This window comes from Palaemon carinicauda, chromosome 2 (assembly GCF_036898095.1).
Source record: "Palaemon carinicauda isolate YSFRI2023 chromosome 2, ASM3689809v2, whole genome shotgun sequence".
Taxonomy (NCBI): domain Eukaryota; kingdom Metazoa; phylum Arthropoda; class Malacostraca; order Decapoda; family Palaemonidae; genus Palaemon; species Palaemon carinicauda.
The window spans coordinates 133,973,504-133,990,209 of NC_090726.1; the positions used below are offsets into that span (position 1 = coordinate 133,973,504).

Sequence of the window (16,706 nt, forward strand, 5' to 3'; positions counted from 1 at the left end):
CGTGGATTTTATTCCAAACATCAAAATAATATGTGGTTAATGGGGTTTCCTTTAACCCCACCGCAACATAATAATGTAATTAAACGATTAACATACTAATCATCATGCAAATAACGTAAAATGCGAGATTTTCCTTAGAGAAATAATTACTAAAAAAAAAAATGTAATGAAAAAAAGATAACAGCTCCTCACTGACGTCACAATAGCGTATAGCCTACTTTACCGCGCGTCTGACAGAAATCGGGTTGTTGGAGTAAGGAATCAACTATCGGACTTTCAATCCCGTCAGTAGTCTGGCGGGAGTCGTTGCAGTGGGTGGGTGCTCCGGCCACGACTTCACCTGAATGCTTTTTCGTAACTCGTCACGAAAGGAGCATTGACCGAAGGACATTTTGTATTGACTTTCGATTACTACTTGACGGAAACGAGAAAACTTCGTATAGTTAAACGACTGACATATACAGTGTTGAATTATTTGCTTGACGAAGGAAGACCGTGTACAGAAAATGATAAAATAACGGACTTTTTAGTTTGACTGCCAGCCTGCAAGACTGACGTAAGTTATCTATTATTCATAAAATACCATTATTAAAAGACAATTGACTAATGAAGCAACAAATAACCGAAAAATTATCCGGTTTGACTGACATCGGCATATTTACGGGTGTATGAGATTGTGTGTGTGTACTGTACGTATGTGTATTATAGAGAAACATTTAGTGAATAATAATACTTGATAAACCTTGATGATATCTTGCGATATAAAAGTGCAAAACTGTTACAACAGTGAATTGGGTGCAATCTCAGCCTATAACCTAACCGAAAATTTGCAGGAATAAATGTTTATTATTACACAATACGATATCTCGGTTGATTATCTGATTTCGGTTACATAATTGTCGTTATCAGGAATTGCAAAGTATTCTAACCATTCACATAAGCTATAATTATACAAGTACAAATATTGCATACCTATACACACCATGAATACACTTGCTGCAAATGCTTTTATGTTGAACATGTTGTCAAAAATAAATTTTGTAGTTTAAACTTTTACTTTGATATAAATTAGTTCTCCAAAAATCGAATTCTTTTCATTTATTGCTTATCATATACAACTTACGTTATTTTTCAATTTCCTTTCTTCACTGGGCCACTTTCCTTGTTGGAGCCCTTGGGCTTGTAACATCCTGCTTTTCTAACTAGAGTTGCGACTTTGCTAGTAATAATTTTATGTATATATATATATATATATATATATATATATATATATATATATATATATATATATATATATATATATATATCCTATGTATGTATGTATACGCAATGTGCAAGTACTGGGAAAATGAGCACAAATAAACATAATTTAATGTACATACGTTGTACAATTATCAGATTTAGCTTAAACTAAATTAACACATAATTTTTATGTATAAACCGTCTTTTCCTCGTATTACTTCTACCCAGAGTCCAAATCATAATTTTCCCGTAACATCATGATTGCTTGAGAGAGCAACAACAGAGATTGCAAGATTCTTTCTTTTCTCTTTTTTTTTTTTTTTTTTTTTTTTTTTTGCATTAATTCTTTACCATCTCTACAAGACGTAAGACTGCAATGAAAGATTGTCTGTTTCTTCAACCTCTTCTAGAAAATGAAAGACTCATCATATTATAAGAAAACTACTGACCAATTTTTCCTCGATTCCTACATTCTTCCCTTTATACAGAAGCAAGATGTACATCATATTTTTGGGGAGGTATCAAACAACGATTCTCATCAAGAGGGAGCTTTGCAGAGACATCAAGTTGTCAGTTTCGTCTGTATTTGGTTAAATATACTGTGAAATAGTTCTCGTATGAAATGTCCACTGTTTTGCAATATCTATATAGATGTGAAATGCAATTCTACAGCTGCATTCAGAACGTGATATTGATAACCCGGAGTCGTTGAGGAAAACAATTGGGAAATTGATACGTGAAACAGTTGTAAGTGGATTGATATGATAGCGACGGCCATCTTCTTTTTTTTTTTTTTTTTTTTTCTAAAGCTGTTAGCTCGAAGGAGACACGAATGTCATATTTAAACACAAACACACAAAAGGATATGTCAACAAAGACATGTAAAGGTGAGGGTATTCATTATTTTGTAAAGACAATGGATGAGTTTCACAGTAATTTTGGGGAATTGTTTTTGTCTTATAAAGATGTCGGCATGTATGTGAATGTACAAGTGTCAGCTGATTGTTCTATGGAAGTTTAAAAAGCTCTCTTGTGAAAAACGGTTAAATGATAACATTTCACTTATGACATCGAAATGATTTATTATGGACAGACAAATCTGAAAAATTATAAGACTATAATTTCTTTGAATATCTTGGCAATAAAGATTGTGACTTCACTGCTTATTTAAGCCTCTGCAGACTTTATGTTAAATGATTTCTTCATACTAAATGAGGAAGACAGAAATTAAGTAAGGTCTTACAGTACATACACATACACACACACACATATATATATTATATATATATATATATATATATATATATATATTATATATATGTATATATATATATATATATATATATATATATATATATATATATATATATATATATGTGTGTGTGTGTGTGTGTGTGTGTTATGTATGCATATGCATATATATATATATATATATATATATATACATACATATATATATATATATATATATATATATGTATGTATATATATATATATATATATATGTGTGTGTGTGTGTGTATGTGCAGTAATATTCAAGAAGAAATTAGTGAAACTATTTGAATGATTCTCATATATAAGAAAAAAAAAGTTTTCCATCACTATCGTTTTCTAGTACGGAGTTCGGATTCCATATTAATGTATTGACTAATTCATGGACGATCTAAACAAAACAATTAGCTACTAATATATAGCAAAACCATAGCTGAACATCGTAGCTATAAAGTATAATACCATGTGTTATTTCAATTCCATCTAGACGAGTAGTTCATCTTGCATATCTATGCCTTTGGAGGAGTGACAACATAAAAGCGCAGCTTCCTCTTTTTTAGAAAATCATTTGGGATGAAGCTGCTTATCCTAAGGTATTTTTGTTGCTCCCAGCAGATGCTATTACGCATCGTCAGCTGGATGGATTGGTGTCTGGAAGGCCGGATGAACCACTGACCTGGCAAATGGGAGCCGAGCGCTATACTGATCAATCACGGCAGCTAATTTAGCTGATTATACGTTGGTTATGTACATATATTTTTGTAGAGGAATAAATGCAAGAAGATAATGACTCATCTACACATGGTAATGAAGAGAACAACTAAGACATGCATATACACACTATATAATAGATAAACATGTGTGTGTGCGTGCATCGTGGAAAAATGTCAGGAAAGGGTCCTCATAAATATGCATTTTTTAAAATTTTCATAAAAGAAAGAATTCTTCAGCATAAACTCTGATGAATAATGTATGAACGTAGAAGTCATAGCAAAACGAACAGATTTTTCGTTGGAAGAATCTTGTCAAGGCTGATCTTGGGTAAGGAGAAAGAGTGGTTGTGTTTGACGATTCTAAAGAAATGGTAAGTGAAAGGGAAATCAATGGAGATGCTGGGGAAATGCTGTCTGAAAAGTGTTTGTGTCAGGCAGATCTTGTTTGAAAATAGCAAATAAGAAAGGGAAGAGTTTGTTGGATTATATGATATGTCATTTTCATCACAATAGTAACTTTTTTAATGTAATTTCAAATGGAGAGGCTAAAGCCTCATTGAATAAGAAGGGAAAAGAGAAGGATGTTCTTGTTGGAGGGGTGGGGCTTAGGGTAGGGCTATAAATATGAGAGTTGGTCCACGTAAGGGAGCATTGTCATCAGTGCACTGCACGTGTTGAAATTTAGGCATTATCCAAGAGTCTTTACAGGGTTTTTTTTATCCCTAGCTGCACTTGCTTTACATCCTACGACAATGCCTCCGTTCTTGCTTAATTTCTTTCATCTCGCTGTCCACCCTCACTTAAGTTTTACTCATATTGTAATTAGGGTTTTATCCTATATGCACTTGAGTACTGAAGGACCTAACATGCCCCAGCGCTGGCGCTATATAGCCCAAATTCATAAAACCAAATGTGAAAATAGAAATAATATAAAAATAGGCCAGAGTTAGATTATCAAAGTGTGGGAACTTGCAAGTAATAAAAATATAAACATATTGTGTTTGCCGATTCAACGAGAAATTGTTGCATGTATATATACATACAGCAAAAACTTTTTGCAAGACAAAACATTGTGTGCATTTACATGGAATAGTTGACTCTAGGAATATTTTTGCACATATGACTCATCACTGATTTTGCATTCAATATATGAATATGGCAGGATTGGCTATGTTTGTCTCTGGAGTTAACACCTTACACACACACACACACACACACACACACACACACACATATATATATATATATATATATATATATATATATATATATATATATATATATATATATATATATATACAAAACAAGAACAAATACAGCCGTTTCAAGTATACCGCATGACAAAGGCCACAGGCATGCTCTTATTCATGTCTAGAGTTTGGCCAGTTCTCATCACCATGATTGGTGATTGTTTAAGACTTTAGTCTGATTACTCACAGCAAACTAACCTAGTATGAAAGGCCCATACTAGTACACCTTTGCTGATCATGGCAATACACGCACTTTGAGGTATCCCTACTCAGAAAGGGATATATATATATATGTATATATATATATATATATATATATATATATATATATATATATATATATATATATATACACACACACACATATATATATATATATATATATATATGTGTGTGTGTGTTTGTGTGTTCGTGTGTGGTCTACTTGGAAAGCCGAACGATCTGATGATCTTTCCTAAGCAGAGATTTACGTACCTGGTATCTAGCTGGCTCTAATAAGATTTTGCTAGAGTGGAGGAGATCATGAGGTTACAAACCTCATTCAGTTAATAGAACTTTTACAGTAAAAATGACTAACGTTTAAAGTTGCATACATACAAGTACACACAACACATACACCACACACACACACATACATATACACACACACATATATATATATATATATATATATATATATATATATATATATATATATATATATATATATATATATGAAGTTTGATGTGTCACTGGCATTGTAAAAAGCCACCGAGATGATGGAGACACTATCAAAGGCCGGGGCCGAATGCTTTCTGATCACAGGTATCGCGTCCGACATGTTACGGTTGGTGTTGATGATGATGATAATGATGAGCGGTGATTGTGTATTTGTTGTAAGACCTTACGACCATCCGTGTCAATATGGAAGCCAAACTACTTTCATCACTTTCATTCAACAGTTTCTAACCGAGATTTGTCAATTGCTATGGCAATTAGATAAGAATCATAGTTCCGTATATTTCTTAGATATTGAATTAATGTTAGAAAAGTATAAAACACATGTTCACCAATCTGAAGATTTTATGGACAAATCAGTTATAACTTACAAAGAGACATTCGATGAAAAGTTAACTGAACATAACGCGTGAAAGTTTTCTGTCATTTGTCACTAGTGAACAACAAGTAAAAGTTCTCCAGAATGACAAACTGGGCGCAAATTTTCAAAATAAACTAAAAAAAAAAAAAAAAAAAAAAAAAAAAAAAAAATAACGCAATTTTACGCGATTCTAAGATTTGTCTGATTCCTACGGACCTGGGATTTAGAATAAACATGGAACTGAAGAAAAAATGCGTAGTTACCAAGATATAACAATAGATAGGTTGGAGTAAATAAGTAATTCTGAGTAACTAAAACAAATATATAAATGAAGAAACATCACATAATGAATCTTTAAGCAGGACAAAATCTTAAATTGCTCATATCTATCTTTTCTTAAGTATAGTTATTATATTCTGATTCTAAATGAAAGCATTTTACAACTCCCTCCCTCACACGCTATCATATCTGGAACTTTAGAGGCGCCGGTGAATGGACTTGAGGCACTAATCTGAGCTGTATTGAGACATTCATTATCTATCAACTCTGAATTTGATAGCTAATCTGCATGCGGATACCATTAATAAGACTGCTTCGATTCTTATTCTTTCATCGAATCTTGTTGTCCAGTTTGATGAACAAATAACCTAGCCTCTTTTTTATCAGTGCTTTGAATATTAAGATTTATTTCAAAACTAGTGAAAGAGATATCGCGATTTATAATATTGTTGAATATGATAAATCATTTTAGACGAATTATCTTCAATTTAAGTACTAAATTATTATCGAAGGCATTAAAAAAACCTTTTTGGAAATACGCCTCAATATGATCGAGTCAAAGGCATTCAATATACGTTTGATTAATGACTTTTTTTATGTCCTCTCACTATGCCTTAAGGTGATAAAGAAAGCACCTTTCTCAGACAGTCTTTTAACACCCCCAGATAACCACTTTCCAAATTCACTTTCCAACAGGTCAAACTGTTACTCTGGGTCACTGCTACGGCGCTTAGCATTTGTTTCATTTCTTTCTATTCCCTGTATTTCAGGATCTGTTTCATATGGTATTCAATATCTGCTTAAGGAATTATTCCTCACTTATTTTGTTCAACCTTTTCATTCTTCGTTTCGGTTAATTAACTTATCAAGTTAACATCTGTATAAAAGTAAAAAAAAAAAATGGGGAAAAGCCTTGGGAGTTACACACTAAGAGAGAGAGAGAGAGAGAGAGAGAGAGAGAGAGAGAGAGAGAGAGAGAGAGAGAGAGAGAGATTTTATTTATCTAGTGGCAAAAATATAAAAAAAACAAATGTGACAGAAAGGTGATGTGAGAGTTAAAGAAAGCTAACTGGAGTGTGACACTCTACAACAAGCTCTACCACAAGGGAGAGAAATGTTATGGTTCCGCATCCCAAAGGTATCACACGGCCTTGTGTGTTTACGGTTTGCGTAAATGCTGCATATAAAGTAGGTCTGTAGGGCCACAAGAGTTCGTGAGGATGTGAATCAAGAGATGCTATAAAATGCGGCGAGCTAACTATGCTACGGTTATGCTGCCGTAATGTTTTGCTGTGTACTTCCAAAACGAGTGTTATTGAAATATAAGTTATGACATTCATTTATAATTGTCATGTGCCAATGAAGCATAGTGAGAGACATATCTGTCGGCTATAACATAGAAATCGATAATTTTCTGTTTTCTAATCAAACATCAATATAAAAATATATATATATATATATATATATATATATATATATATATATATATATATATATATATATATATATATATATATATATATATATATATACATACATATGCCGTATATTGAACGAGAGAGAGAGAGAGAGAGAGAGAGAGAGAGAGAGAGAGAGAGAGAGAGAGAGAGAGAGAGAGAGAGATCAAGGAAAAATAAAAACTGAAAGACATTAGACAAGCAACATGCTGCGGGACGGTGGTGATGCACCATTGGTATTGCATGACTGACCTGAACTGACCTGACCTCGCAATGATATGTATAGAAGAGTAAAAGGTTCAGAGGGAGTAATTAAAAGGAGATTATTGTTCCACTTTACAAAAGTAAATGGAATTAGAGGGGAAACATAGATGCTTGGCAACAGTTTGGTATAGCAAGGAAGGTGTAAGGTATGATTTTAAGAGAGTATGGCATAAGGATCGATATGGTCAAGTAAAAATATGGGTTAGTCTAGGAAGAAGTTGTGTGAATTAATTGTCCTTTTTTTTACGAAACACTTCAGTGGGTGGTTTGAAAGTAAAGGGGAAAGATATGTGTTATTTATACGCCTAAGAAATCTAGCTATAGAATAGAGAGATTGTTTGAAGTTTGTTGAGAATCTACGATAGAAAAGCTAGGTTGCTCAAAGTGATGGATAGACCTTGTCAAGGAAACGAAGGTTTAAAACATATGGACAGACGAGTGACTGGAATGGTGTATAGTGGGTCTTGGACAAGGACATGTGTTCCAGATGACTAAATTTACTGCCACATCTTTGCTCAGACAGTATTTATAACGTTTTATTCGCTTCCAAAAGACTAAAATTACTGCTAGATTATTAATATTAATACTTAATATTCGTATGAAGGGAGCAAGCCCGTGTCTTGCATAAGGCAAGGCGTTCTTAAACGAACGAAGTAATGCCTCATTACGGTTCGATTTTCTTCTACGATTATTATTATTATTATTATTATTATTATTATTATTATTATTATTACTAGCTAAGCTACAACCCTAGTTAGAAAAGCAAGATGGTATAAGCCCAAGGGCTCCAACAGGGAAAAATAGCCTAGCGATGAAAGGAAAGAAGCAAATAAATAAACGATATAAGAAATAATGAACAATTAAGATGAAATATTTTAGAAAAAATAACATAAAAAACAGATATTTCACATATAAACTATAAAAAGACTTATGTCAGCCTGTTCAACATAAAAACATTTGCTGCAAGTTTGAACTTTCGAGGTAATCAAAATATATTTTTTCCAGTGTTTGCTTGGACTTCCGAATATACAGTTTATTTTCCTTTCCAAATGAATATTTCGGCATCGTACACAAACGTGAAGAAATTTTGTGAGTTCTAAAAGAAATAATAACTGCCATAACGCTTTTCTAGACCACATTTGTTGTACATTGACTATCGATTCCTAAGAAACTATAGATTTTAAGAATCCGTTTGTTCTTCTGATTTCGGCCAAAATACTTCATAAGACTGAAAAACAATTAAAATATGTTTAGTCTTCTTTATCATAAGTATTCTATATTAATAAAACAATTACCTAGAACATTTTTATATTTCCTTAAATCTTAATAGGCAAGAGTAATACAAGATGTGCACATATCCACTAGTCCTCGTAATTTCTAACTTGATATAACGTCAAGCGCCTGGTATTATCGTAATGAAAAAATACTGTTCTATTGTACATTAACTATTGATTAAAAAAATCTCTTTCATAAATGATGTTGGTTTTCATATATTTTATATATATAATTAAGATTTAGGATTCTTTGACTTGCATAATTCTTTTGATAATGTCATATACCTTGACCAGTATCCTAATATATAATAAGCGACGTATGGAACGGAAACTTTTGAATATAGAAAAAAAAAACATCTTGATATTATATAATTTTACTTGACAGGTTATATATATTTCTATATTTTCAAATTTTGCATACACCGCGAGTAGTGAAAATGAGCCAAGGGTTATTTGAAATGGTTGATTTAAGGTGATTGAGTACTGCATAGTACAGGTATAGGAGACAGATTACTGAAACTGAAAAGTTCTCTAGCTTGAACTGTAAAGCGTGTTTAGGTGTGTAGATAAGGAAATCACTTGTTTAGTGTAAAAGTGAACCTGTTTAATATCCGTAAGCGTGAAGTACGTGATGTGAGGAGTCAGAGAAAGGACAACATGTGTGAATACAAAGTTCTGGAATTAGAATATTAATCATGAATGTAATGTGGAATCGGTGAGGTTGGAAGATGACCCAAGACTGACTTGAAATTGTGAATAGAAACAGAAGGAAGTAGCTGGACAGTATTTGCAAGAGGAGAGAGTTAAGTAATAATTAGCAAGAGAAAAGTTGTGAGAATCAAAGGAAATTTAGAAAATTAACCGATGAATGTTATCATGGTTGGTGGAAGAACTAAATGGGGACGGGTTGGGTGTATTTGGCAGTAAATAACGTATAGGGGATTATTGCAAGATAAGACAACAGGTCACAGCTTACATACAATAATGTAAGCATGCAGCCCCATTTCCACCCAAGCTAGGACTAGGAAGTGCCTAGCAATGACTTCTGAGGTTCCAGCAAGTATACCTCAGATGTATACAAAAAAAAAAAAAAAATGGTGATAGACTTGAGTACCTGTGGAAGCTAAAGTGGAGATGTAAGAAAGGACTGTTGACCCAACTTTCCTTTATGGACGTGAAAAGCAGATGTTGAATATGAGTAGAAAAAAAAAAAAGTTGAATCTGTTTAGATGAACTGTTTGCGTAGTATATCTGATATAAAAAAACTGAAAAGTTGTAAATGTAAGATACATAAAATTTATATAAAGTCCTACACTGAAAGGATAGATCAGTTTTAAAATAGTCTGGTCAGTTAGAAATACTGAAAAACGATCATATAAAGAGAACATGTGTGTGTTTTTAGTATATTTTTTCTTTTGGTCTACAGTAAACCCCTTTACGGGGAAAAGACTGACGTTAGTATATACACAAACGCATATATATATATATATATATATATATATATATATATATATATATATATATATATAATTATATATATATAATATATATATATATATGTATATATATATATATATATATATATATAATATATATATATATGTATATATATATATATATATATATATATATATATAATTATATATATATATATATATATATATATATATATAATTATATATATATATATATATAATTATATATATATATATATATATATATATATAATTATATATATATAAATATATATATATATATAATTATATATATATATATAATTATATATATATATAATTATATATATATATATTTATATATATATAATTATATATATATATAATTATATATAATATATATATATGTGTGTGTGTCTGTATGTGTATCTATATATGCACAGACAAGCATATAATGTATGTGTGTATGTATGTATCAGGATTTCGTGATTTAAGATTATATACTTCAGAGTCTCAGGAAGCCTTTTGATTTGATATTTTCACTCCCACTTCATTACTCGACGGTGATTAAACTGCCAAGCATCCAATTCCATGGGTAAAATGAGGCGTCACGGGATGTGGCCGACCGAATCCATATAGTCCTTCCCTGAGGTAAATATCCAAACCCGTCCATAATCCCCGAAGACTCACTACGGCAAACCAATTTCTCAGTAAACTCCAGAAATAATGCCCTATTTGAAAGAATGGAGAGACAGCCTTTGTGAAAATAATAGACAGACTTTGCATTTATCCGGTAATTCAGGGTAAAGGTTTAATTGTCATCTGAGAGCGGAAGAAGCCTGTGAAATGCCATAGCACTTGTCGCACAGTTTCGTAAAGACTGATCATATCTACGTAAAATAAGCACGCAAGAACATCTTCAACCAAGCTCCCAAGCTAGGACTCGATAGTGCCTAGCAATCACTTCTAAGATCCTGTCAAGTATATCTGTATGCCACCCAAAGTTTCCATCCCCAGATTGTCCACAGGAACGTTTAGAACTTCGCCTATCCCAAGTCTCCTTGTTGACGTTGGAGAATTACATTAAGACCTTTACCGAAAGTCTTCTATTGTTTGGTATTGGCTTAGGTTGCAGAGACTTCCTAATTCTTTAGCCTATCAGACAGCAAACCTTAAAAGGCACTCTACTTCGAGTTGCACCCAAAATCTCTTCAACTTTATGGTTTTCGGGTGAAACAATTGGTACACAGTCTTGATATAGTTACAAGTAAGGGGATTCCATTTAAGATATCATCAACCCCACCATGGAAATTATCAGAGGTATCTTTTTGTAAATATGTTATTGGTGTTAAAAAGAACATGACTGAATTAGAAGCCAGATCTCTTTTTATGGAACATGTTGCAGGACATCGGGAATCAACTTTTATATATACTGATGGCTCCAAATCTGATGCTGGCGTTGGATTTGGAGTATATAGTAATGCTTTGAATTGTAGAGGTGCACTTCCTCTAACAGCTCCCATATTTACTGCCGAACTGTACAGTATTCTAAGCCCTCTTGAGAAAATAGCGTTGGAGGAGGAGGATAATTTTACGATTTTTTAGTGATGCAAGAAGTGTCTTTCAAGCTTTAGAAATTCTTAATTCCAGAAACCATATAGTTTTAAAGATTTTAGAATGGCTTTTTTATTATTGGACTGATTAGTATAACAGTTCGATTTAGCTGGGTTCCGGCACACGTAGGTGTGTCTGGAAATGAAGAGGCAGATTCACTGGAAAAGAATGCTCCAGCTGAGTTGCTACCAAGAAGGTATCCCATTCTCTGTGATGATTGTTTACCCAGAATTAAGAATTTGATTCATCATAATTGCCAACGAATGATATATCCCTTGGGAGTATAACATAATGCCCCGAAAGTGGGAGACTACACTACAGAATGTAATCTCCGCATTGGTCACACTCGGATTACTTATTAGTCCCAGAGCTCGGAGGGTTTTATTTACGTTTTTGAGTGCAAAAGGTCTGTTTCTTGTTTCCGTTGTAGAATTTTCTCAGGAATTAAAAAATCTATTTCTTACAAACACAGCGGTAGCCGTTTTTTCAGAAACTGACGTTAAAGATGGGTACCCCTTGTGAAAAAGAGCAATCTCCATACATATTAATTCAAATGCGCATTTCCCAAATTTAAATGTATATAATGCCTCCAAATAATTATTTTATGTTAAGAATACCTTATTATGCTTCATTTGGTGTGAATAATGTTAGATTGTTTTGATTTTTGTTCTTTCAAATAAGCCTAGATATCGCCAAAAGTTGTCGCGAACAAGTGAAATCTGTACTTTTCTCTCTTTTTTCAGATTATATACAAAAGAAATGCTCAATATGTTTTGGGTACTGTTGTGGCCTATATTTCTCATCCACCATGTTTTTTAAAAACATTTTGAAATCTATCATGATGTAGTTAAGATGAACAATGCATTAATGAATGGGCATGCAATCGCATTGTTAATTATGCTGATATTTGGATAACTTTACACATTTCTTATAAACCACAGTTTCTTTTGCTTAATCCTTGATTTCTATCTGGCTTTATCTGCAAATTCATCCTATTTTCTTGTAATGTATATTTCATATCTGCTTTACTAGGTATACCTGAATCTGGAGCTGTTGGATGGCTTATTAATGGTAGTTAAGTTAATCGTAGGTAGTTAAGGTGGTGGTAATGGTGATGGTGATGTTGCATAAATATTATTTGTGCTTTCAGGTTATTAGTGTGGTGTAGAAAATGGCAAATAAGATCTCTTGTATTCTCCATACCACTGAAAAATGCATGGATGAGGTAAAGACATTTGATCCAGATTCATGGGAGAAAGTCAAACATGCTGATGGTGCACGGCGAAAATTATTCAAAGATTCAAAATACTTTTCAGTTAAGCTTCCTGACTATTATGGTGATACAGATGGGTATCACTCTCAATGATATAAAAGTTTCACTGCTTTTCGTCAGACCATACCAGACACTTTTACATGCAAAGGCAAATACATCTGAAAAACCTTACGATCCAGCATTGAACATAACCCAGCATCTAGCACAGGGATTTTCCCAAAACTATGCTTTTTCTGTATTTGCAGTGAAAAGTCAGCAGGAAAAAACAAGCCAAAAGAAAGACTAGGCAACTGTGAAACCATTGCGAGTGCCCAAAGTATCCAAGATGCAGCACAGACACAGTGTGATGGACAGCTTTTGGCAAAAATTGCTGGTATTGACATCATCTCTAAAGAGGTCAAATATCACCACTCCTGCAGAAAATCTTACCTTCAACGTGCCCAGAGAGAACTGGTGACATCCAATCCTGCATCCGAAAAATCACAAGCCCACAAGACTGCTTTCATTGAGCTAAAACAATACATTGACAAAACACTCATTGAAAACGAAGGTGCTGAACTGCTTACCTCAATACATGGCAGGTATATGTCAAGCTTGGAATCTGATGAATCAACATATTCTGCCCAGTCACTTTTGAACACTTATCCAACACTGAAGCAGACAAAGCAGAGCAATAAGTCTGGCACAATAATTTATAGTCGCACTCTCACACCAGATTCTGCAATACGTCTGGCAACATTTGATGTGATGAGCACAACATCAAGGAAGCAGCATTGTATATTTGTTCTCTTGTATTTAGTGCTAATACCAAACAGAAAAACCTACCAGATCCACTGACTGCTGAAGCTCTAGCAGAAGATCAAATAGACACTCCTACATCGCTTCTGACATTCTTTCAAATCCTCTTTGCAGGTTCTGACAATCCAACAGAGCATATCAAAAGGCAAGCACAGTCTTTGGCTGATGATGCTATGTTTATCATATCCAGAGGAAGAATAAAACCAGCAAAACATATATGTCTTGGACTGGGCCTCAAAAGTTTAACTGGCAGCAGACACATCGTGGAGATATTGAATCATTTTGGGCACTGCCTAGGTTACCATACAGCAGAATCACTGGAGACTGACCTGGCAACAAGCATAACGGACAGACAGCAAGCAACCCCAGATAGAATTCTACAGCAACCTGGGCTATGTACCAGCTTAGCATGGGATAACTACGATGAAAATTGTGACTCTTTCTGGTAAAGGAACCTTTCATGATACTGTCAGTATATGTTACCAGAACATTTCTGCAGAGGTATTCGCCCATCCAAATACATCAGACATAGGCAATGACCTGTCAAGTATACCAAGTACTGAAAACAGTCCACCATTAACATCAGCAAATGTGACATCAGCTAAAACAGCTCCAAGAATACCTTTATCAGCCAAAAGAGCTCAATCAAAACGTTCTTTCCTGCCAAGAGAAACCATACTTGAGCCTTATCACAAGAAGCCAAGACTCAGACAGTTTGGTTACTGTAAACATAGCATTCCCCGGCCACAAAACTTCACTCAAGTGCAATACAGGGACATGTTGTGGATGATGAGTGTTGCTAGGGGGCCCACGCCTATGTGGACAGGTTGGAACTCTCTTTTGACCAGTGATCCCCTTCCACAACAGAAAGTACTCTACATGGAGAACATCAACTTGCCACCAACCAGGTTGGATATCGTTACTGAAACAATGAAGGTATCCCAGCGTGTGGCAAGAGAATGTAATCAGGAGATCATTGTTGTCCACTATGATCTGGCTGTGGCAATACTCGCATTACAAATACAAGCCACGGAGGCACCTAGATTTAACAACCTGTTTATCGCATTTGGTCTCTTTCACACCTCTTTAGCCTTCTTTGGTGCTTTGGGGTACTTGATCGACAGCTCTGGAGGTCCTGAAATACTGACAGAATCTGATGTATTGAGCTCAGGGTCCCTCTTTCTGGTCTTCATTATAACAGGTAAGTTTAGAAAGAATAAGTTATTTTAATTGCATATACAATAATATATTGGCATTTCATTGGTAGAAAATCCGAAAAAGAGAAAATTACAAAATGCCACTTATTCACAATAACTTTCCGAGACATTTTTGATAATCTGAAATTTAAAAAAACAACAACAAAATAATCCTACATTAGTCACATCAAATGAATCATAGAAAGGTATCGTTACCAAAAAATAATTATTTGGAGGCACTTTATACATTAACATTTGGGAAATGAACATTTAAATTGAAATGTATGATATTGGGAGGCGCCATAGAGAAAGTTCATTTTCACAAGGGGTACCCATATTCAATGTGCATTCTGAACAAAACGGCTACCGCTGGGTTTGTAAGAATAGATTTTTGAATTCCTGAGAAAATTCGACTATAGAAACAACTAACAGACCTTTTGCACTCAAAAACATAGATAAAACCCCCCGAGCTCTGGGACTATATGAATTTCTGCTAACTGGCCAATACCAACCATATTGCGATGACAGTTTGGTACTCTTGACAGAGAGGCATTTGTTGACAGAATGTCCCACTTATAGTACCAAAAGAAATATATATTAGTTTAAGGTTCGAGGTGAGGATGGCAGCTTCATCTTTGCCAAGATTCTTGGACATAATGTGTCTATTTTGCTTGTGGTATTTTTTAGATTTATTTCAGAAGCAGGTCTTCTGAAAGCCATCTTTGCTGTTATAGTTTTGTATGAATATTCTTTTATTCTTTATTCATAATAAATGATATAGGTGTCAATGACCTTAGATGTAAGGATGCCAAAAAACTTCAAATCAATCAATCACCAGGACAGTGAAGTTGCAAGGACGAGGAAAAACTCTCGGGCTACAAGCGGATCTTAAACTCATGACCCACGTATTGTAAATCCGAGACGTTTCCACTTAATCATTAAAACTACTAAACAATTACATGGTCAAAGATTTTTCAAGTGCTCCCATCTCAAATTTCTAAATATTCATAAATTCAAATGTTATTGTGGGCTTATAAGTTCCAAACCACTGACATGCACGCTTCTTTTACGATAACTAAACCATTCCGAAACAGTCTTAGATAAGTTATCAAGTAGGAAGCCTAGATTGAAAGCTCCTGATGAAATTTATTTTTAACTTACATACTTGTTTGGCTCCCTAGATTTTTGATACTGAGTTTAACTTGGCTCTCCCTTTGCACTTCCTCAGTACTTCCTCCGTCATGTTTACTTTTTTGGCTCTACAACATTATCAAAGCTTTCTCTACAATCTTTCAATGCCACCATCAGTAAATTTAACTTTTACCATGCATCAGTCAATCATTTTCATTCTTTCATCATTATAAAGAAATTTGTCAACATTAACTTTCTTTCAATCTCAGAATATATTACTGTTAACATTTATTACAACTTTCTATCTTCACATTCATATCTTAGGTTACCTTATCATCCATTCACCTATACACCTCTCAAGATCCATATATCATCACCCACACACTTGTCATCTTGGTCTCTCAAACTCCT

At 33.8% G+C, this 16,706-nt stretch overlaps 1 protein-coding gene across 1 annotated transcript in view; it reads left to right on the plus strand.

Moving 5' to 3' along the window:
- Positions 1-304: 304 nt before the first annotated feature.
- LOC137621981 (trypsin-like) overlaps positions 305-16,706 on the plus strand; it is a 95,911-nt gene continuing 79,509 nt past the window's right edge. Inside the window, exon 1 of the mRNA XM_068352476.1 lies at positions 305-556. The gene's annotated coding sequence lies outside the window, so the exon portion shown is untranslated. The remainder of the gene's footprint in view (positions 557-16,706) is intronic.